Genomic DNA, 9,069 nt, shown 5'->3' with positions numbered 1-9,069 from the left:
TGGATGTGAAGAATGCATTTCTGAATGGCGAATTACATGAGGAGGTTTACATGTCTCTTCCTCCAGTGATGTATGGAACTGATATAAAAGGGAAGGTATGCAGGTTGAAGAAATCTCTTTATGGACTAAAACAATCCCCTAGAGCATGGTTTGAGATATTTAGAACAACACTTGTTAACTTTGGTTATGTGCAGACACAGTCCGATCATACTCTTTTTGTGAAGAGGAGTGGACCTCTGGCCATATACCTCATTGTGTATGTAAATGATATTGTAGTGACGGGTAATGATGCCTCAGGAATTCAAGATCTAAAATCTTTTCTCCATACATAGTTTGAGATTAAAGATTTGGGGGAATTGAGATACTTTCTTAGCATAGAAGTGGCTCGATCCAAGGATGGGATTCTTATCTCCCAAAGAAAGTATGTTCTTGACTTGCTCTCTAAAATTGGAAAGATGGGTGCTAGACCAGCTGCTACTCCTATTGATATGAGTCATAAACTCTCAGCCTCAGAAGGGACATTGTTAGAAGACAAAGGAATCTTTCAGAGACTTCTTGGAAAACTTTTGTATCTATGCATGACTCGGCCAGATATTGCATATGCAGTCAGTTGCATTAGCCAATTCATGCATTCTCCTCGAGACACTCTTTGGCAGCTGCAGAGAGAATCCTAAGTTATTTGAACGGCTCCCCAGGAAAGGGTATTCTGTTTGCCAAGCATGGTCATATGAAACTTGAAGTTTACACCGATGCTAATTGGGCCGGGAACATTGATGACAGAAGATCTACCTCTGGGTATTGCAGCTTGGTAGCTGGTAATGTTGTTTCTTGGAGAAGCAAGAAACAATCGGTTATTGCTCGGTCTTCTGTTGAAGCAGAATATAGGGCCGTGGCACATGGGGTTTCTGAATTATTATGGCTAAAATCTTTGATGGAAGAACTTGGAGTTGAATATGACAAGCCAATGATGTTGTACTATGATAATCAGGCTGCCATCAACATTGATCACAACCCAGTGCAACATGATAGAACCAAGCATATTGAAGTTGATTGACACTTCATTAGGGAAAGGGTATCTTCGGGTGAAGTGTGTCTTCCTTTCATCATATCTGAAAGACAATTAGCAGATTTTCTTACCAAAGGCATTTCCAAGGCAAAACTTCAGCATGATACCAGCAAGCTTGGCATGATTGACATCTATGCTCAGCTTAAGGGGGAGTGTAGAGAAGATGGGCCGAATGGCCCATAGGTTGTTTATTCTTCTTGTTATTTTGGGCCCATCCTGTCAATGTTAAGTTATTTTTTTTAAGTTCTTTGTAAATTCTTGCCCAACTAAGGGCCTCCTTGTAATTACTCAAATATATCTAATAAAACAGTGTTAGAGGGCTGAGATAGAGACAGTTCGAAAACTCTTCTCAGAACCCTCATTGTCGAAACACACAAGTCTCCTCTCCTCTCTTCAATTTCAACAGGAACAATGATCCTATATCCACTACCACCTATCGTATCAATATTTTAATCCAAAATTCTTTGTCAAAAGACAATTTTAGAAATATGACTTAGGGGGCCATTTGGGATGGCTGAGCTGAACGTTTGGTTAAGCTGGTTCAACTGCTTTGAGGTACTCTACATAAGTTATCTAAAAGAGGATGAAATAAACAGCCTAAAATGGATCATTAGCCAATTTGGATTATTGATTTTTCACCAAATATAACTTAATGGCTATCCTTATATGGCCCACCTTAGAAAGCTAGAAGCCACTGCACTTCAACCTTCTCAAACGAATAATAGGTTTTGTTAAAAAGGAAAGTCCGATTTGAATTTGAATATGATTCATTTTTTTCTATCGTTGGATACCGATTTAGTAATTAATTAGTCTAAAACCACAACATATATAATGAAAATGGTAACCAATCAGGTGGTGTTAATCCAAATTCCTTGGAGATTTTGATTGGTCAAGGCTCTTCCATTATTACCTTCCCCGACATTATAGATTTTATCTATTATGATATGGATCAAATTGAGATATTAACATGTATAAAATGTTATTTTTAGCATTACATTTTTTTTGAATTAATTTGCATTGGGATTTATATAAATTTATTTTTCATTTATAATATATATTTTCTTTATATTTAATTTTGTAAATATATTTTAACTTTATTTAATTTGTTGATATTTTAGTCAAATTGGATTCAAATTAAATACATAGATATATAAATAAATTGTATCCAATGGAATTGCGATCTTTCAAATTCTTATCCGACTTGATTCAGATATACCCCTATCCAAATTCAATCTGACACCATGGGGGTACACAGCAGGGGCAGCCATCCCCTAAACCCAACCCCTCCTAGAACCCTAGTGCATGTGGGGTTCAATCCCAAGTCTCCACTATAACCACCAAGAGACCTTACCAAGTGGTCAGTTGGCACCTTTCCCAAATTTGATCTCAATATTGTTCATCTTTGTCAAAAATGCATAGTTGGATGCCAAGACTATCTTTTGTTTGATAAAAAAATATTAAAGAATAGAAAGTCCATTTCTCTTATTTTTTTCAAGACAAACATAGTCTAAGTGAATGCCAACTTGTAGCCCTTGGAAAAATCGAGTTTGGCTTCCATCAGGGCAACACCCATTCGAGCAGCCTTGCATTGGGAACCATGCCCAAGAGCAATGGAGGATAGTAGATGAGGAGGTTAGGAAGCTCCTCGTAGCAGACTTCATTAGAGAGGTCCAATAAATAAAGCCTTTTCTGATTTAATTGAAAATAAAATTAAAGCTTGTGTTGATGATATGGTAGTGAAAACATAGTTTTCAAATTCTTTGATTTTTTATTTTAATTATGTTTTTGACATTCTAAGAAAATACAACATGAAACTCAACCTGAACAAGTGAGCCTTTAGGGTCACGTCGGGCAAGTTCCTCGGGTACATAGTGAACTGACATGGCATTGAAGCCAACCCAGATAAAATCCAAGCCATCCTAGATATGAGACCCCCTAAGTCGATTAAAGAAGTTCAAAGGCTAACAGGTCGGATAGCCACCCTGAACTGGTTTATGTCCAAGTCGGATAGGCAGTGCCTTTCGCTCTTCAAGGGCATAAAAAAGAATCAAGGCTTTGAGTGAACTGAAGAGTGCCAACTCGCATTTGACGAGCTCAAGGTGTACCTCAGTTCTCAAACATTGTTAACCAGGGCGAAACCCGAGGATGAGCTTAAACTCTACCTCTCTGTGAGTGATGAGGTAGTCAGTTCGATTCTCATTCGCGAGGTTGAAAAAGTGTAGCGACCTGTCTACTACATGAGTAAAGTCCTGTATGCCATGGAGACCAGGTATTCGAAACATCGAAAAGATGGCCATCTCGCTGGTGCTAGTAGCCCGTAAGTTGCATCCTTACTTTCAAGCCCATACCATTGTGGTCTTAATCGGTCAACCCCTAAAGCAAATAATCCAAAAGCCTGAGGTCTCGAGTAGGCTGAACAAATTGGTAATTGAGCTTAGTGAGTATGACATCCGATTTGAGCTGTTTCTAGCGATCAAGGTGTAGGTCCTGGCAGACTTCATCATCGAGTGCACATTCAACATACCGACCCCTGAAGTTGTCGAGCCCATGACCACCTCGGAGGCATTAACTAATGCGGCACCTGACCTGACTTAACGCGAGGAGCCATGGATCCTCCATGTGGACAACTAGTCCAACCAGCATGGAAGCAGAGCTAGGTTGATCCTCTATGGACCTAGTGAGGTGAAGCTGGAGTATGCTCTCCGGTTTGCATTTCGAGCATCGAATAATGAAGTTGAGTATGAGGCGTTGATAGCTGGGCTATCGCTGGCGAAAGTGGTCGGTGCGAAACATCTTGTAGTGTGTAGCAACTCACAACTAGTGGTGAACCAAGTGAATGGGCAGTGTGAGTCCTAAGAGCCTGCCATGTTGGCCTACCTAGCCAAGGTTAGAAATCTCCTGCCCAACTTCCAATCTTGGTACATTCAGCAAGTGTCGAGGTTCGAGAACACCAAGGCCGGTGTGCTCTCGAAGCTGGCTGGTATGACAGGTACTACAAAGAGAACGATCTACATTGAAGACCTGCTATGACCTAACATAGAAAGGGTGGTAGAAGAGGTTGCTCTTGTTTTGGCTACAGAGCCAAGCTGGATGGATCCATTCATTAACTATTTGCACCACGGGGCCCTACCTATAGAGCATAATGCAGCTCGGGGGGTGGAGAGGCAGTTAGCTCGCTATGTAATCATAAGCGAGCAACTGTACCGCAGGTCATTCACACTCCCCTACCTGCGCTACTTACGCCCAACTGAAGCAAGCCAACTGCTATGTGAGATCCATGAAAGTCTCTATGGAGGACACCTAGGGGGCAAGGCGCTTGCCTAGAAGGTGCTACAACAAGGCTATTATTGGCCCACAATGAAGGCAGGCACACTGGAATTATTTCGAAAGTGTGACAAGTGCCAGCAGCATACCAACATACCACACCAGCCCGCTCCTAACCTGAGGTACCTTACCAGGTCGAGTCCATTTTCACAGTGGGGGATAGATATCATTGGTCTCTTTTCACTTGCGATTGGGCAGAGGAAGTTCTTGGTCGTCACGGTTGACTATTTTATGAAGTGGGTGGAAGTCAAGCCACTAGTATCCATCACAACTCAGAACATGAAGAACTTCTTCTAGAATAGCATCATTTGTAGATTTGAACTCCCCAAGGTATTGATTTTGGACAATGGGAAGCAGTTCGAAGACATTAAGTTCTAGAACTAGTGTGTCGAGATGGGAATCCAACAAAACTTCACCTTGGTGGACCATCCCTAGTCATACATTCAGGTTGAAGTAACGAACATGGTGATTCTTCGTGGACTCAAAGCTCGACTTTCTCGAGCTAAGAGTTTGTGGGTGGATGAGTTGCCCATTGTCCTTTGGGCTTACCAAACTACTATCAAGACAACGACCGGGGAGACTCCTTTCAACATAACATATGGGATAGAGGCTGTCATTCTAACCGAGATCGAGGTGTCGACCTTGCGGTTTGAGACAGACGATAAGGAGGCTAATGAGGACGAGCTACGGACTAACCTCTACCTAGTAGAAGAAGTCTGTGACTCGGCCTACATTTGGACCGTAGCATACCAACAACAAGTAGCTTGGTATTATAATGCCCGTGTGAAGAGACACCAATTTTGAGTTGGTGACCTAGTACTCAAGAAGGTTATGGTACTTGAGCCTGGCGTGGGAAAGCTAGGTCTGAACTGGGAAGGACCCTACAGAGTTTTCTAGGTGATCGGTGAGGGTACATACGAGCTTGAAACATTGGAGAGGAGGCAAGTATCTCGTGCGTGGAACTTCGACAACTTAAGGAGGTATTATTTATGAAGGGTTTGAAAGTTTTGAGTTGCGTCTACCAAGACTAAAAAATTTCACCAAGTGTGAAAATGAAACCGCCCGCCCTGGCTACCTAGTCTAGCCGATCTACGCTATGAGCACTTTGACTAAGTTGTACACAAGGGGAAACCGAATTGCTCTTAGCTCTATGGCCCCTACACTGACCTCAGAACACGTTGACAGTTTGACAACTTGGCATCATTTTGACTTGGTCCAAATTATGAGTCTAATCGCTTTGGCACCTAGGCAATTCGTGCACCTCGTTACCTCGACAACATCAAATGTTTTTTCGACATTTAGCCTATTTTCTAGTAACTGAAAATACAAGGCGAAAAAGATGGGCACAGTATAGGCAAAAAGTCGATTTCATTAGATAGAAGAAGGAAATAGTACATCACTACTCAAAAAAATTTAAGGAAGCCGAGTTCGAAGGCTTGGCATACAACATATATACATGGGGAGTCCAATACAAGAGGCAAAAAGTCTAACATTCTAGGGCTCATTTGCCCTTAGACCTTCCACACTGGCATTAGTTCCGCCATCTGCACCACCTTCGACCACATTGACCTTGTTCTCCTCTTCATTGGAGTCAGGCTCTTGATCGACCTGACCCATCATCTCATTGGTGCACGTCGAGGACTTTAACTTGTTTAGGTCAAATTTCAGGCATACTGAGGCCACTAGCATCTGACATAGCTTGAAACCCTTGTGAAAAGCGTCGGACCCGAACTCCTCCCTTTCCTTCAAGAAGTTAGGTGAAGTCTTGATCTCTTCAACTGCACGGACCTCGAAAACATGGATGTCATCTGGAAACTTGGACTATTTCTTGGTGAGCTCAACCTCCTTCTCTTGTAACATTTGGTCCTTGTGCCTGAGATCCTTGGTTATCTTCTCAACCTCCCTCATCAGGTCCACATTGTGACCCCGCTCCACCACGAGCTAGTCCTTCAAGTCACCGATGAGACAAACAACCCACTCAATTCAGGACCTATACTCCATCACTTCCTCCTTGGCAGCCTAGGCCCTAGCCAAATCACCCTCAGCCTGCCCCAACAAAGAATGCGCCAAAGTGTTCACCTATAAAAGAGATAAAGGGAAATAAGTCTAGAATGGAGGTCAGAATGAACACAACGAGAAGGTTAGGAACATACCACCATGAGCCAACACATAAGCTTTCTCCCGAGCTCACTAGGACATGACTTGTGAAGCCTCACAACCTCTTCAAGAAAGACAACCTCCTTACTCTTCACAAAGGTGGTTTGAAAGTCCATGATAGTGTGCATCTCCTCGGGATTGGTCTTGGCATTCGAGTCATTTTGTATTGATATTGATCATTGATCATTGAAATAGGATTCATGTAGCCAATCCATATCGTTGAGATAAGGCATGAATGATGAGAGGGAGGGGAGGGAGGGTAGAAAATAGCTTCCATATTTGTAATCATTTGTAACATAAATTTATCATACGTGATCTTGATCTCAATTCAATATTTACCATATTACATTTATTTATATAATTCTATTTCTTTTTTCTTTTTGGGCATTTAGGATAAGTAAGGTAGCATTTGGATAAAATTTAGGGTTTGTGCTTTTCAAGTAAAAAAAAAGAGAGAGATAAAAACACAAAGTCCCAATGTTCAAAACACCTTTTTACTTCAATTTATTTCCTATAAAGCAAAAGATTAAATTATTAATGAATTTTCTTGATAATTTGATCTCAATTCAATATTTACCAGATTGGAGGTGAGCAAATGGATTTCTACATGGAATTGGCCTCAATTAACCCTATCAATTTGTTACCATGTAAGGTTTGGTTCCAAATTCTTGGAACCAACCCCCACCTAGACCAACTCCAAGGTCCCTATTTGAACTGACCTAGATAACCAACATTTATTGGTCTTGGTGGAATTGGCCTTGGTTAACCTTCATGTAATTAACCTTGGAACCAAACTTGCCTTGAAATAAATCCCAAAATACATTGAGGGTGTGGAAATTTAAACCCAAATACTCATGGTTACAAAGACCATCATCTCACTTGACCATTAAATCACTTAAATGATTCGATCATTTTTCTTCAATTTAATATTTTAATGTGTATAATAAGTAATGTAAAAAGTAACATTTACAAAATTTAGATTATAATGATAAGTTTTAGACTATATATAAATATATCATGATAATCTACAAATTAAATTAGTTGACCTAGAAATTTAAGTTTTGAACTTATTATTATTAGGGAAATTTTCTTAAACTACCCCTGCGGTTTAGGAAATTAACTGACTATACCCTATTGTTTCTTACAATTGACAAAATCTTTCTTACCGTTAGTATCTGTTAACGGGAGGATTAAAAAGACTATTTTGCCTATCATTCTTCTTTAAATTTTCAAAATGAAGCTTTTGGCACCTTATTGAAAACAAGAACTTCAAATAAAACTTGTCTGAGGAGGTGGACCTAGAACCATGATTTGCAGATGAGACCAAGCAGGATCAAACATTAAACTTGGTCGGCCCATAACCAAAACATTTGACAAGCTTTATTAGTGTCTGATGTTTCAAATATTTATCTGTAGTATTCTTGTTTGAATCATTGGAGTAAAAAAACACACAATAGAGGTTCAACTTACTAATGAACAAATTCTGCTTCTTTGGATTTGGAATGTCCTTGAAAGATAAAAGTCGTTCAATTCCAATGATGACACTTGTTGGAAAAACAGTAGAAGACGTCTTTTTAACAACACTTGGCTTGCCCGAGGAAGCGTTCCCATTGTTTGTATGTTAGATTACATTTTCTGTAGTGACGACATTGTTAATAGAATACAGAATTGCTTCCAGCAGTATCAACAACATCAATTTGGTTGTGTTAGACGGTGTATGCCCTTAGCTCCAATCACATTGATGTATAGATACATTTATTGTAAATGAACAAAAGTACATTATTGTTTCACGTTGATATTGGTATTTTTCTGTGAAATTCCCTTTAAACTGGACACTTATGAGACTCATGTTAGTTTAGAATGTTTTCAGCCATTGGATAGACTTGGGGAGTTTATCCTGCCAAGGCTAATACTGATGTGCTGCCAAAGAAGTTGGGGCAGTTTATCTCAACTGCTAGGATTAGACCCAAAGCACATGCAGTGTGTGTTTGGTTGAAATATTGAACCCGGGCCATTTTCCAGTTATGCCTTGGACCTTAGAGATTGATGGTAAAATTGAAAATTTATACATAACCCCTAGATTTGATATGCCAATTAGTAAGATCCATTGAGGGTCAAAACATGGGTATGTTGGGGCAGTCTAAAAATTCATTTGATTAGGTGATCATAGTGATAGGATCGACCCCTTTGTCGGACAAAATGAATGGTAGGGCTTACACTCTCTATGATGGAAACCTAAACTACTGACAATGGATTTCAATTGTGTTTGAGATTTGATTTTGCAAAATATATTTATAGTATATTATGTTTTATGAAAAATGTTGGCAAAATGTTTTAATTCATGGGATCCATCTGAGCAGAAAGTATGGCATTGTACCTTGCAGCCAAGGGAGAGGGTCTTCTCTATTGGGCAGTGTTTGATCATTATGGACTGAGAGGTTAAGTGTATGAGACCATTAAGAGCTAATTACCCAATGGACTTTATCTTACTTAAGCCCATTATCCTTGGGTCTTCATAGGAT

Source organism: Nelumbo lutea, chromosome 5, assembly GCF_056320005.1.
Source record: "Nelumbo lutea isolate HS-2025 chromosome 5, American lotus-T2T, whole genome shotgun sequence".
NCBI lineage: Eukaryota > Viridiplantae > Streptophyta > Magnoliopsida > Proteales > Nelumbonaceae > Nelumbo > Nelumbo lutea.
This window is presented reverse-complemented; position numbering follows the sequence as displayed.